The sequence below is a fragment of the Bacillus rossius genome, chromosome 5 (assembly GCF_032445375.1).
Source record: "Bacillus rossius redtenbacheri isolate Brsri chromosome 5, Brsri_v3, whole genome shotgun sequence".
Lineage (NCBI taxonomy): Eukaryota > Metazoa > Arthropoda > Insecta > Phasmatodea > Bacillidae > Bacillus > Bacillus rossius.
The window spans coordinates 62,036,754-62,052,683 of NC_086333.1; the positions used below are offsets into that span (position 1 = coordinate 62,036,754).

The window sequence follows — 15,930 nt, forward strand, 5'->3', positions numbered from 1 at the left end:
AATTTTGCAAAAAAAAAATCCAAATATCATATTGTATAGTAAAATATTTCTTCAGTAAAATAAAACTGAAGCAAAACCCTTGTTCTGCGTAAGTATGTAATAAAGTACTACGTACTTGTACCCAAAATACTTGCGTACAAGAAAAAGTTCTCTCAAACCTTTTCCCGATGGTTAAGACGAAGTTAGTAATATATAATGGTCATATTATTTTATAGCTAGTAACTTTTGAGGAGTGCCTCATTATTACTGCGCTTACATAGTTACTCAAATTAATCTCGTGCCACTCGAAAATTCATGAAGAAAATTTTGTAACTTTCATAATCGAATTTGGGGAACGAAATCAGTCAAACGGTTACAAAACCCCACAAAAACTATATATTTTTTTATTTCAATCATAGGTATCGGCACAAAGATTTTTCGCAATCAACTCATTATTAAATGATTTGTAAATCGACACTGCCATCACACGTTTCGCTGTTTCAAATGCGGTTGAAAACCTAAAAAAATAATTCTTAAATAGCGTTGCTTAGTAGACTAGATCAAAAATTATTTTTAACGATAAGCATGAACTAATTTATTTCTACGTAAATTTTCTGAGAGTGAAAAAGCGGATGAACACATAAATTACTTAAATTTATTTTCTACAAATTTGTTTAGAATTGTCGTTAAAAATCAGTGATATTTAACAGCAAGAAATATTTCCTCTACAATTTTTTTTTAAATAACTTACAAAGGGGTAAAATATTATATGCGCTATTAAAGCGTTAACAGTATGTATGTGCCTTACCTTCACGGTAGGAGTGATATTTAGCACCATTTTCGTCACGTAAAATCTCCCCAGAACTGTCCCGGTAAGTAGTAATAAACGTCCACAGTTACATTTTCTGTAATTCAACTGAGACGTCTGTCATCACAGAGATGTCATTACTGCGAATGACGCAATTCTCAATGTATGTATTGGCGTTATTTGGTACATCTGGAACATATGTCGCGTGCTGAACACCAGTGTGCTGCAAAGCTGTAGAAACTGAATGTTAAGTTACGGGTACGTTTTTGATGTGTAGGCCTAAACATCTCAGCTCTCGGTATACGGCATTTGGTAGGATACGTTTCGTGAATGTATATTCACAGAGTTGTCATCTGTGACAGCTGGTGTAAACCAAACTTCATAGACACAAAATCTTTTTATTAAATGGTACAAAAAAGAATCTGATCTAAAGCCATGGTTTATATTTTTTTTAAGTTTTATTCGCTTTCATCAGAGCCATTTCATTATATAGTTTAAATTTTTGCTCTGCCAATCAAATATTCGATAGTCGACGTAGCTGCTCCAGCAGCGAATTCTAGCTGCGGGTGAGGAAACTACTTGTGATTCGCGCCAATACATGTAGTGGAAAACAACATTGTCGTATTTTTTTCACACTTAGCATTAATATTTAAAAATTTTTCAAAAATTTCGTGTCCGTGTCTCGTATTATAAGTATATTTGCATACATGTTTTCATATTTTCATTTCGATAATGTTTGCCGTCGTATTTTAATTCTTAAAGGCTTAAGGTGATTAGACCTCCAAGATTATACATAGTATGCTCTGCACCACTGATATATAGACTAATTATTCATGTAATTGAGTCCTTTTATTATGCTACAGTTTATCCCAAAACCATTGCCGTATAAGCGTGTCGTGTTAGCTACCACGAACAAAGAAGACGCTTGAAAAATATTAGTATTTTTTTGTTTATTTTTTTGCAATTCCTCAGAAAATGTATTCAATAGTTTCGAACACCTCGCTATATGACAAACATTATGTCTGCTGTAACGCTTTGATAAACGTAGTTTAAAGATTTTTATACATGCAATAATGCGCAACCTACGTTCGTTAAATGGTTCATGTACTGGGGAATTTTGATTTATTACAATTCTTTGGACATAAGTAAATGCAGTTTTGCACTTTTTGTCACAGAAAAACTTCATAGGTGTAAAATAATAAATAAATAAAAACATACACATACAGAGGACAAGCCTTAGACAGCAACACAAAAAATTTTATGAAAATATTTATTAATGAAAAAATAACAGCACCGACGAACGCAGTGAACTAACAATGACGAGACAGTTAAAAAAAAACAGTAAATGCAGCCAGACAACCACACTGAAAAACACAGAAAACAAACGAACACAATGATGAAAGTAAACAGATATTGGGGGCAACACAACCAAGACAGCAAATAGGTAAACGAAAAGTTGCGACGTTATGGGAACTTACATCCTGTTCCCGTCACCAGGCAGAGCCAGTGCAAAAATTTAAATGTCGCATGTCCCAATAACTGTATTAAAAGCACAATTCACGCTGTTCAAATAGTTTATTTCGCGGATACATTGGGTGTCACGTTGATGAATGGACTACAGTGCACTTAACCATTTCCTTGATGAACCTGGGCCAGAAACAAGCAAGTATGAGAAGAGGTAAACCTAACCCAGGTAGTCCTTCAACACGATTTGACCTCATTCACGAGCGATCAGCATTAAAACACGTCTCGTATCAAGCCCTGCAGTGGAGTGTATCTCACATAACAAATAACCGCGACTCTAACCAGGAGTACATAAACAAGGAAAAAAATTTTGCCTCATAAATTTTGAAGAATGTTTTTTTTTTCGCAAGATTTAAACATTTTTTTTACGGTGTGCCGGTGTGTCACGAGGGGGGGCGCAACTCAATCCGTGGCGGTAAGAAAACCCCGCGAAAACTGAGGTCGACGATGGGAAAGGGTCGAGTGAGGAAAAGGGGTTTTCATGGGGGGGGGGGGAATTGCGGAAAAAGGGGGAAGGGAAGGGGGTTGTAATTTGCCAGCAGGTTCGACCACGAGGTGTTCGGAACGGAAAAGGGTAAAGAGGGGAAGGGTATGGTTGGGGGGGGGGGGGGGGAGCGTGCGTCAAAGTCAAGGCCCGTTAACGACCAGCCCTGTAATCGGGCCCCGACAATCCCCCCCCCCCTTCCCACTACCCCTGAATCCGCCAAAAGCGCGGGCCCGTCATTACCGTAGCACGACCCCCCGGGCGCTTTATGACCGAATCGTGTTCCTTACATTCCCGGTTCGTGCGAGCCAGCCCGGCGAAGGTGCTGGGCGAGGGGGGAGGGGGGGGTGGAGGGATGGGGTGAGAGTGTGGGGAAGGGGGGGGGGGGCAGAGATCTAGACTCCTCCCACCCACACGCTTGCCGATGCGAAGCGGGAAAGCAACTGCCCTGGAATTTGGCGGGACCCAGCGACCAGCAAGCTCAGAAGGGGCGATCATAGCTGCAGCTACCCTAACCCTTCTCAGATAACACCTGAAACCAAATCGGAGGCAAAATAATAAGCAAACTTTCTTATGTTTAGTAAAAAAAAAAAAAAAAGATCTCTCCTTTATATTTAGTGCCACTGGGCCGTGTGTAATGTTTTAAACTTTGGTAACCATTAAATTCACAAGATATCCTTGACATTGATAATAACTTATTTAAAATATCAGAAATGCATAACAATTATAAACATAAATTTCTCACCAACACATGTTACTAGAAAATTATTCCATACGACCCTAAAACTTAGCGCATCTACCTACGTCCTCCCACCCGAAATTCTAAGCTGGTTTACTGGCAGGATCCTGGTGCCAATACCAGATCTTCTTTGTTATATATATATATATAATACACCTGATCCAATTATTACTTGAGTGGCCTGCCTACCTTGAAGTAACGTCATTTTTATTTGAACAGAAGCAAGGGAGATCTAAGGGCGACACCGACAGGTGGATCAAATCCCCGGGCGCCTTTACGCGCAAGGCAGTCAGCGGGCGTGCAATCTTGTCATCGTGATGCGACCACCTGTGACCCTGTAGGCGAATGCTTTAAAATTGACTCGTTCGGACGTAAGCCTGAGTGAAAGAAGTTTTTTTTAAGTTAGACTTTAAATCAAGTACAGATATAAAATTTTTATCGATTATGAATATATAACCCGAATAGTAAGATTCTGGGAGAATATTTTTATTATATTACATTTTTATAAAGAATCATCGATCCTCCCTATTGGAGCGGGGGGTCCGGGGGTCTTCCCCCGAGAAAATTTGTATTTCAAGGTGGAAAATGGTGCTATTTAAGCAGTTATTTTAAAAACATTGATTAGACGTCACTTTCTTTGCCCCCGTTTGCCCCCACCTCAAGGTTTCAGAGAAGGGGGGGGGGAATACCCTTCCCCCCCCTGTTGTTGCGCCCCTGATAACAACGTGCGTCTTATATTTTAATGTGATGCAAAAGTGAACCAAGGGTTTGTGTTATGAATCAGTAACTTTATTTGTATCAGTTTACATAAATTATCACATTTGTTTAGAGGCATTCCTAGTCTAGAAGCCCCGGTTTTAGTTTGCACACTCAGATTACGCCTTAAGTTAATTTGTTTCCAGTGCCATGTAAGTGTTTATATTACTGATCATTGGCACGAAAAATTCCAATAACAAAAACAATGCAAGACAGATAATGGAATGGATGTATTGGAAAAACAAATGTTATTAATAGCAGTTACTTGATTGTTAACTAACAAATTTAGCGTATGAAACCTTGATCTAATGTTGGGTTTACGAAAAGTAACGCAAGAAACGCAAGACGCAAGAAGGTCAAGACGAAAGTTTTCAAATACCCATATATAAACTACAAAACACGCAAGAGCGCAACGCAAGCATCACCCAACCTTTAACTTCTTGCGTTATGGCTTGCGTTTCCGCGTTCCATATTTGAAGTTATAGGTCCCGGAAAAATGTAAAGACGGACGTGCGAATCGTTGCGATTCGCTCGGCGTGTTGACGGACAGACGCGACTGGGCTGAGAAGACCGTGGTTGAAGAAGTATAGCGGCAGTCCTTGCGTCTCAGAGTCGTCGACGTGACGTGGTGATACGGCCGAAGAACCTGGTCTGAAGGGGAGTGCCACATTGGCGCGGGGGGAAGGGAAGCTGTGGTCCATGGGGGGGGAGGAAGTTGGAGAGTAACTGCGGCAGAAAAGGAGAGTTCGGCCGTAACTTGAACCTCACCCGTCCTCGTCCCGTCGAAGTGGTGTTGCCGGGGCCGGGAAGAAGGTGGGGGTTGTTCGGTGGGGGAGGGGGTGGAAGTACTAATTCCATTCCGGTCCTTTTCCTTCTCCCGACGAGCGTAACTTCTTTTATGCTCCCATTAGGGACGCCTCCGCAGCCTCTACTTCTGACGGCTTTGCCCTACTACCATCAAAATCCCCTTCTTTTCAACCCTCCCCCCTATCGTTCTCAACCCAGCTCCTCTCACCTTATGGGACTCCAGCCACGGGGGGGAGGGGGAATAAAAACCTGGAGTTGGCGCGAATGTGGCAGAAATAAAAAAAATGGGCAAACGGTCTCCACCTTTGCAGATTGAAGCGTAAATGTTTCAGAAATTGGACGAATATAAAAAAAAAAGTGGGGAGAGGGTGCTAGGGGTGGAAAACCTGTCACTACGGTTGTACCCCCGTGCTTTACGGGTAGATCCTGTGAATATTTCACGTCGCTAGGGGGTAGAAGGAACAGAGCTAGAGGGGTTTTCATGAACACTCCACATTTTTTTTATTGTTACTTCGACTCCTTGCTTCGCGATCAGATTTCCTGAGGCACAAAATCAAAATTACACGAGAAAAAAAAAGCACAACTGTTCTGCTGGATTGAAATTAAATTATTTTTCGTTTGTAACTATGTATTATTTCATTCTGTATATAGTACCAAGCACATTCGTGTACTCGGTTAACACAAATTTCATCGACCTTAAAAAAATTGATTTTTTTTCCACAAAAAACCATTAAATTAATTAAAACCACTTATTCCAGCTAAGTAATTTTTTCTGAACATGTATTTTTGTTCATCTTAAGAAGTATAAATTTATTCGACTAAGTAAATGATTTCTAAAGCTTGATCAACGATATTGAAAATGCCTAACCGTTTTACAGTCGTATCTTTAAACTGAAAAATATATTGTATTTATTTTGAATTATTTTTATATTTCCAAAGCTATTTCTACTGTCTTGAACATAATTTATTTCTTTACTTGAACGTCTTCGTTGGTAAACTTTATTTTTTTTATTAAAAATATATGATGACCAGTACTATTAGTGTATTTAAAAAAATTACTTAACTGTTCTAAAATATTTTACTCTTCAACCACATCATATATTGAAAACTGGTCTCAGCAGCTTAAAAAAATGTCAATTTTAAAAATAGAGAGATTATGAAATATTTTCAGCTATTCCGATTCAAAAATTTTATTAAAAATTTGGTTTAAGTCACTACTTTTAATCTGTGAATTCCTATGTACCTGACCGTGACCAAATTTCAGTTATAAATAACAGGAGACAAGGAAAGTTCACGTTATTATTCGGAGAGAGTTAAAAAATATTAAAATATTTTTATTATTATTCCAATTACATTGGCTTTAGACCTTGGGTCTTTGAAGCAACCTGAATATTATAGGAAGCCAAAAGAAAAGGAACGGAAATCCACATAACCAAACTATTTGCAATCCAGACGGAAAGAGAATGTGATAACAACCAATTGACATAAGTTAACGATTGTCGGAGACCGACGTTCATTCACGACTTGTTAGAAATCGGTTTACGTGGATTTTTATACTAAGTATAAATATCCGCCATATGCATAGTAAAGAAGTATGAAATAACTTCATGAGTTTTAAATTGTCGGATTTAATACGTTTCTATTAGTGTAGACTTTATTTGATAACCATGCCAAAAAAAATTCAATTAACGATTCTTGCAAGTTTAATTTAAACTCGTTATTTCAGACATACCCCATTGCCTGTTTGCACTGAATGTCATGGATAAAACCCGATCAAATGACAAATAAAACGAATACACAAACACACAGGAAAAAAAGCCAAAAGCAGTCAATGTCAAATGTTAAATTTATTTACAGCAAAAATATTACCGTGGAAGGAATAAGTCAGAACAATATCACAGCAAATATGAACTCAGTCGGCTGACAACGACGAGACAGTTGCATGAAATACAGTAAATACAGACAAACAAGAATATCAGATAACACACCTTCTACGTAAATCTGTGCTGTCGTCGACGTTGTCAGAATACTTTTTTTAATTTCATGTGCGTCGTGTACTGTCGGTGTTTTGTCTAAATTATCTTTTCAACATCATCATTAGGTTCCTCTGTCTGTCACTGTTTTGTCAAAAATAGTTGTTTGTACATAATGTATTTGTTGCAACAGTCTCTTCGTTGTCAACAGACTGTACGTATCTGCTGTGATATTGTTCTGACTAATTCCTGCCAAGGAATTCTTTGTGACGTTTATGCAATTAAAATTTTTGTTGTAATATTTCTTTGTTTCTCTATGGCAGACAATATCATAAAGGAAATGGCGTTTTGTTCCATTATAATGATATAAATCATGCTAATATGAGAATAAATTTTGTTTTAGCTGCATATGTTGACATGTCATTTTGTAGTAAGGAGCAAGTATGAATGCAGCATGATATATTTCAGTGTCTGAAACATTTCGTATTCCTTAAATCAGCGAAGAAAATTATGTTTTTGTCATGAGCTGTTTTATGTACACAGCAGAACAACATTCATGTAGTGTATATTATTTACATGTTTTTATACTCATTTAATATCTTTATTTAATATCAAAAAAAATTTTTACTTCAGTGATGATCATAAATCTTGGTGCAGAGATCCGGAGGAAATATTTCAAACCTTTTTAATACATAATTTTGTTCAAAATTATTGATTTGCATAAATTTATCGGTGAAGATAGATACAAAAATGTGACTTGTTCGTACTATTTAAGTTTAAAGAAATACTTCTGACAGAAAGTAGTCACATTCAGTCAAATCGCGGTCCATCAAGAAGAAAGAGTGCGAACTTCTATTGATGGACAGAGCCAGTAAGGTCCAGTTTGCAGACATAAACCTAGTGTTTAAACCTTACAGACGTTAGAATTTTTCTAATTTAAATTACCATACCCTGTCAATGTTTAAAAAAGAAGAGGTAGGAATGCCCAATAAGCGAGAGAAACTGCTCCCATATTTTCGCGTTAGTGAAAGTTCCTCTACTTTAATGGATTGTAGGAACAACCAAAAAAAAAAGTATGAGAAACTGATACCGTTTGTTTCACTCCTGCGAAATTCCTTTAGCTTAGACATTCCACCAGGAATTACAGATCCTGAATCTGTGAATGCACCTACACATGGATAAAATGGAGAACTGATAGTTACTTTCCATATTCCAAATAAAATTGTGAAACATTAATTACATTTTTTCGCAGATAAATAATGATAGAGCACCATTATAAAAGAATTCAGCGTGATTAAAACTAATTGTAAGAGCACCCAAGATTTACAATCAAACATTCTTTATCTTTTTGACTATCCTGTAGTAACCTAATTGAAGTCACCAATGCGAGACTTTACCTACATGCATACGAGGAGATGGTAAAAAATATTTTGTGAACTAAGTCTTATGTGTTATGGAAGGGCGGTTATAAGCAACTATAAGGTAGGTAATAAATATATATTTTTTAATTTTTTATAATTTTTTCTCATTGCTTCAAGTGACCTTATAAATGGACAATACATTTACGTGAACACAATTTTTATTTAATACCTACTAATGAGATCGTTCAGTCTTGGACGAAGGATCGGAGCGTTGAAGATGCACAAAAATCTTCCCCCTTTACCTTTACACTACGCAATATCTTTCCGTTTGAAGGCTCCCATTGGCAACGGAAAAAAAAACCTGCTAGAAGTTGTGGTAGATTTGAGGAGTCTTCAGTCAAGAATAAGCCACATCAAATAAATAAATGTTTCGTCGTAATTCGAGGTGACTACGTGGAATAAATATGATAATTTTTTTTGTATGGAAATTATTTTAAGACACTTCTTATAATAAAATACGGATAAAAACTTCTGAGATAATACGTGCATGTTAGATATGTCAGTAGCCATGGTTCTTCGTAAATTAAAGTAAACACATTTACAAGTGAAACATCCCCCACGTATAAGGATACTTCTGTCCACAGACAGGAAAGTGGAGAAGGGCGTTTTTATAAAAGGAGTCGATGTGTGGGTACACAGAAAAAAAGAAAATTCTCTACACTTACGAAAGATTTCTTTAGAAACTACTTGCCAAGAAATAGATTTGCAATACTACAATTAGAACGATATCGTACCTTTTATTTGTACAACACGTGGCTATTGAAATTCTTGCGCAAATTAAATGAAGTTTTCCGTGACAATACTAAGCATTTCTTACAAAAATTGGCCGATAATTTTATTTTTTAAATTTATGTTTCACTCAAGCGTAATTCTTTTAAACCATGAGAAAGATAACCGAATACTCAACCAATGGAATTTATTTCTTTCTGTAGTAAATATTTATGTAATCAGTTAATACTGGAAAAAATTCAGGGAACGGTTTATAAAAATGCCATAAATGCCCGGGTAGAAGCCCATTATTTTAAACTACTACGAATTTACAAATATATTGTAATTTTACATGAATATTTCTGTTCCATTAAAAATAAAATAAAATAAAATAAAGACAGAGGAGGGAAGGTGCCCATGAGGCACGGGAGGCTACTCTCTTCCATTCTCCCGACCGCTGAGTGTGTCCTTCTTCCTGGCCGCCGCGAGCGAAGGGCTTCCGACATGTGTGCGAATAATTTTATCCACGCGCGGCTCCTTGGAAGAGGGGCGATGTTGACCTTACATGGGGGTGTCGGCGCACGCCGTAGACTCTCCCAGGAGAAGGGGGGATGGTGGGAAGAAGGGTGGTCAGATTGTTTATCTTGCCCGTGAAAAAACACACTCCTCCTGTTCCTCCTCTTTTTTTTTCCTTTTGGAACAAGGAAGAGCCAAAAAAAAAAAAAAAAAAGTCACTAGTCTGGGGGTGGGGGATCGCACATCTCCGCTCGCTATACTCTTAAGGCCGTTGGTTGCCATGGCGACCGCGCTGCATTATTCAGAGACGCGAGCGGTTTCGGAGGGGCCGCAGAAGACACGGTGCCTCGCTTGTCCGGTCGCGCCGGTTTCTGGGTGAGGGGGGGGAGGGGTTGCGATGGCCAATTTACTTATTCACGCGCTCTGGGTTGGGGGAGGGGGACGTCGGGGTGCCATGTAGTGCAGTCCCCTAGCGGGATTTCGGGGGTGCGCTGATGTATCCTTGTCCCCGTCGTAGCTCATGCGTTCTCTCTCTGTATCTCTCTCCCCCTCTCCCCCCCCCCCCACGCCGAGGATTGGCGCGGGACGATCCACCCTTAGGGCTGGCGAGCTTGCCGAAGTCCTTCATCGTCGGAGACGCTTGGTGGTCGTTCCAGCACCGCCACAAGCTTCAGACTTCCCTTAGTAGCCGGGAAAGACTAGCTTACACACAGGTGCCAAGGCCCCCCCCCCACCCCCAAACACTATGAATCACCCCCCCTAACCTAATGATGCCCCCCCCCCCCCCCGAAATGTTTTATGCTATTTTCTCAATGATTTACTCAATTATTTTATAATATTATACTTTTTTAGTATTATATTTTATCACATTTTGCATTAATTTAAACTGATTTTTTAATAATAATTTTGGTCATATCAGGTAATATTTACATCCTGAACCGACAGATAACTGCTTTTGTTGAGAAAAGTGCAGGGTTGCCAATTTGATTTACAAGGTTCCTTTCAATTATCAAAGCACCAGAAACGTTTTTTTCATATTAGAAGCTATAATTATGTAAATAATATATACATTTTTCTCGTATTTTAACCACCCCCCCCCCCCCCCTGAAATTTTAATGACGCAGTCTGCGTCGTTACCCCCCCCCCCCCCCCCCTCCACTTGTGGGCACCCCTGGCTTACATCCGTGCAAGGTAACAGTATTTGTTTTTGATTTTTTAATCACCGTCATAAGAAGACAGTAAACTTGCCGAGTTCTGAACAAAATATGCAACCCAAATAAGCGAAGGGCTCTTCGTAGTCTCATATGTGACTATCTTAGTAGAAATTATACTAAATTCCAACTGCCATATAAAAATCTCTGGAAGGAAAAAAAAATGTCTAGAATTTTTGTAACATGTTCATTGCTACGCTCGGAGGCGTGTAGCAGCCGTAGAAAATATTTAGACCATGAGCAGTAAGCATGTTTAGTTTTTAACTAATTTTTTTTTGTTATCAACCTTCAGCAGAAGTTTTTCAGCGAAATTGAGACTCCCTTTTTTGTATGCATTGTGTTTTTACTTTTTCTTTAAGTATATTATTCTACAATATACAAAATATTTAAAAGGTTGAATAATAACAATTATGTTAATAAATGTACTGCCTATTTTTGACGAGATATTGCAATTTACCCAAGAGACATGTTTTTTTGGCGCTTACTTTTCAAACGTAAGACGAAAGTTTGTAAAAATACCTACCAAGTTGTATTTTAAATTAAATTTAAATATTTTCTATTATAATAATTGAATAAAAAAATCCTGAGCAGTTTCCTAGAAGTTTGTATTGAAGCTAGAGATGGTTTCTGAATTAAAATGTTTAATTTTAACAGTTTTTTTTTTTAACTGATGTAGCAAGATGTTAAGATATGTCGCAAATAGGTGAGAGTTACCATGAAACATCTAACTATATGTTTCCGCTTTTTCCATATAGCTGATATCAATGATTTGAAATAGCTATTATCAATATTTCACTAACGGTAGGCTAATTTACTATCGACTTTATAGCATAGTGTGAGTGAACATCAGATAATTTATTACCCAATATAGGGCAATACATGTACCTATGGTAGTCCATCAATGGAATAACTGTCATATATATTTTATTTACATTTGAAAGTTCGGCTCATAAAAGGTGCCAAAACTAGGAAAAAAAAAAAGAATAACATTATGAACACGTGTACTTGGAAATTCCCTCTCAAAACCAGCACACATTATTTTTTATGAAACTATATAAATGCGAATATTCGGCTAAATTTTTTTCTTCTTTGCAGGAAATAAAATTCTATGTGTTATTCTCACTACACTAAAAAATTAAATCAACATTTTCAATGATCGAAAAGATTTTTTTTTGTGTTAGAACTTCCGTCAAATACTCTGTATCATTTACTAGTACAATCTGTTTAAAAACAACACTTTTATTTCTCACTCAGGGATTGGCAGCAATTGAGAGCAACAGGTTGCTGCTTGTAAATCGCAGTTTGAGAACGTCTCGTGTCGCAGCGGCGCGCTTGCCGAACCGAATTCGCTGATTCGTTGCGCAGGCGAGCCATCGACCAATACGCGACGGGCCCTGGACGGGTAGCGACGTGCGGACGCGAACGGCTCTTGAGAGACTGACGGACGGCGTCGGTCGCGCGCTGTGGTTGGCCGGCGGCCAGCGCGCTTGGACCAATGACAATTACGTGTTTGTGAGGAGTTTTTTTTTTCCTCGGCGCTGCTCGCACTGCAATATAAAACAGTTAGTTCACGGACTTTTAAATAAAGAAAGAATCTTTAAAAAAAAATGGTATTCGTAGGTAGGTTACGTATGACTTGATCATCATCTAAATTTTAAACTGGATGAACATGCACGTGTGAAGAATAAGAGTATACATATTTTTTTTTCTGTATACACTTCAAGATGATTCTGTTAAGTCCATTATTAAAGGAAGTTAAATTTGTACTCTTAAAATTACGAGCATACCCGTAAATTTACCAATAACTGTGGGAAAATTATAACCAGTTTCCAATGTGAATTTAAGATAAACTTTTTAAAATGTGTAACTATAACGTCAAAACATTAGGTATCAAATAATTTAGACATTATATATTGTAATGAATTTTACGTATATGTGCTTCTATTTAAATAAAATTGTAAGAAATTTTACTCAGATTGCTAGGATTATTAATCAGTTTGTTATAAGGAAAGTTCTTGTATTAATACAGTTCTTTACACAAATGATAATAAATAAATGCTGTAAGCATTTTATGTGAAAATGACACCCCAAATAATTCAGTCATCTTCCATTTAAAGTTAAAAATGTGTCAACTATTTTACTTTTGAATTTATATTATATTTAATTATATTATATTTCTATATATCTTATATTTTATTATATTTCTCATTTTTCTATTTTCAAAAGCAAAATGGGTGAAAAGGTTGTCAGTTTGGTTTTATTATAAAAATCATATCCCTGAAACTAATCAAGTGGTAAATAAGTTATGCGGTATGATATATAGAAATGCAAATTATATAATTTCTTTTTATAATTGCTGAAATTCTTCTTTTTAAGGGTTGAAGGATTTTAAATGTGGTTTTAACATTCAGAAATTTTATCTTCTAATAAAATCAATATTAATTTAAGATATTGGCAATGTTAATACATATAAATTAAACCACCTTCTCTTATTCAACATTCGCCTTATTACACAATCTTAAATTATAACAGGGGTAAATATAATTATTTTTATAATTTAAAAACTTAACGAGATCACTAAAGCAGAATTGAAAGATAAATTTTAAATTAAAATGAATGTAAATCATTAAGATTATTTTAGTTTTTACCTTTACAGTAGTAAAGAACGGTATGTGTTTGGTTTTATTTGGTTAACAGATAGTGCCATATTTACTAAATCTGTTGCTCTGAATTTTCATATAGAAATCCGTGTAGAGAAAAAAAGGGGGTGAAAAGTTGAGGATTTTTGTTTAAGTAATAGGTAAAAACCTATTAAAGTATCAACTTAAACGTTCGAAAAGAAATTAAAAACCTGTGCTCTAAATTTCAAAAGAAGATGCGATTGTTTATCAAATCTTAAAATAATAAAGGTAACTGTAATGAGATGAAATTATTAAATTATTTTGAACGTAGCTATCACCAAATAAACAAGAGTGTAAGTGCAAAAGATAGCCTAGTCCTAATTCCATTCGGTGCGTGTTTTACATTTTTTTTTAAATTGGCTACCTCAGGAATTGAAAAAGAGTTGTGATTTCATTGAGGTAAAATAAAGCCTTGAACATAATAAAATGGGATTTATGAAAACAGATACTTGGTCTATACAAACAAATTAATAAGACTCACGCATAACAAATTTAAAAAATATCATTCTTAAATTTTTGTACTGAAATTAATATTTTATACGCCTTACATTTTATTAGTTCTATTTCATTAGTATTTTTTTTTTCAATTAATCAGATACTTTTCTTACAATGGTATTACATCAGTGATGTTATAACATTTTGAGAGCGAAGCCACAGGTTAGCAGTTAGTTTTGTTTTTAAATTAAGTATAACACACAAATAAATTTTAAAGTTTCTTTGGAGATGCAATGTCAATTTTGCTTAAAATAAACTTAAACATTATTTAGTTCTTTTTTGATTAGTTTTTTATATAACTACAATGTTGTCGCAATAAGATTAACTCTTTAAGTGCACTTACTAAATACAAAAACTTTTGTTCTTCCAAACAACAAACATTTGAAACTGACAAAAAAATATTATTGTAACGAAAATATTCGCGGTGTAGTCGATCAATTTGGTTAAAAGAACCTATCTGGTTAACTGTTGCATCCATTAATCTAACTCAATGTCTTACATATCTCTATATGCCTTAAGTGACTTCAAACTTTCTCTCGAGTACATTCCCGCACGTCACGGGAGGCGTGACGATTGAAAATGCTGACGGAAAAAATTTATTCTGAGTGTGCTTTTGGTTTATTCAAATACTTTTTCTCTTGTTTTAACTCAGCTGATAGGAAAGTTCTTCAGCAAGCTTAGGTCAAATGCAGTGTGTGACTCAACGTATAAGTTTAAAATAAAAACCTTCACAAAAGACCTCCGAGGAATTTTAAAATACCAAATATTTATTAAACCATTACGAAATGATGTTTATTAATACTAAACCAACAGGAAAGAAATGTTCACAGCTCATAAGGGAAGTTTATTTAGAATTGATCTCATTTGGTGGTGCTACTACGTTCACACGCCCAATTGGCTGGAGTAATTATGATATATTTTTTTTAATTTTTCGGACATCCTTAAATTAATATTTATAATTCAGTGTTTATTTAAAACTGCTTGCCGAACTAGTAAAAATATATCTTCCAAAGCTATAAACATATGTAACCACGTTTGCGTTTGTAACTTATTTTTTACATGGGTGTGTGTTTTTTTACCTTTCACATCCCCACGTTCCAACTCTTCTTTTTGATGGCTGTACTCTTGGAGACACATGTTATAAGTAGAGACCTGCAAAATTCGCGGATTCATTTCGTGACATGCTACAATTCAAATAATTATACCTTAGCGCTGCTTCTGCAATTGGTTCACTGTTAATCTGGAGTAATGAGGGCCAATTAGAGACCCTCGCTCAAAGAAGTGTCGAATCACAGCCACTCGGTCGAGACGACTCACAAGTCAGCAGCCAATGAACAGGTGGCATTTGCCCGAGTGTGTAGAGTGTAGTAGAGTCTATCCTGGAGGTAATTGAATCCACGAATTTTGCAGATCTCTAGTTATAAGAAATAAAGAAATAAATTTAAATATATAAAAAAATATTAAACAGGCAATTTCTAGCAACTTAAACGACTTAATACTTAAAGATCAAATTATCATAATTTATAACACAATCTTTGTTATCTCAGAAACCTTTAAAAAGCAGGTAAGATGTCCATGAAAAATTTGTCAGTTAGAGCTAGCACATGTTTGATTAAGTTTCTCACGCACGCTACCATAGATAATTAAATATAAGCACTAACCACATTCATAATGATATTATTTTACCTTTTTTTCGAAAACAAAATTCTACTCCTGAGTCTAGTAGACTGCTACTATATTTTATTTGTTAGTGTACACCAGGAAGTATTTATCGTAGTTCAGCTGCAAAATATGTTTGTTTCCGTGTCGAACGGTTAACGTTTTAAGC

The 15,930-nt window shown here is 36.2% G+C and overlaps 2 protein-coding genes across 2 annotated transcripts in view; one reads left to right on the forward strand and one right to left on the reverse strand.

Moving 5' to 3' along the window:
- The window catches only part of LOC134531887 (uncharacterized), a 347,014-nt gene that overhangs the window by 158,562 nt on the left and 172,522 nt on the right, over nucleotides 1-15,930 (forward strand). The window lies entirely within an intron of this gene.
- Nucleotides 1-15,930, reverse strand: part of LOC134531886 (delta-sarcoglycan) — a 140,082-nt gene that overhangs the window by 122,137 nt on the left and 2,015 nt on the right. The gene's annotated exons all lie outside the window — the stretch shown is intronic.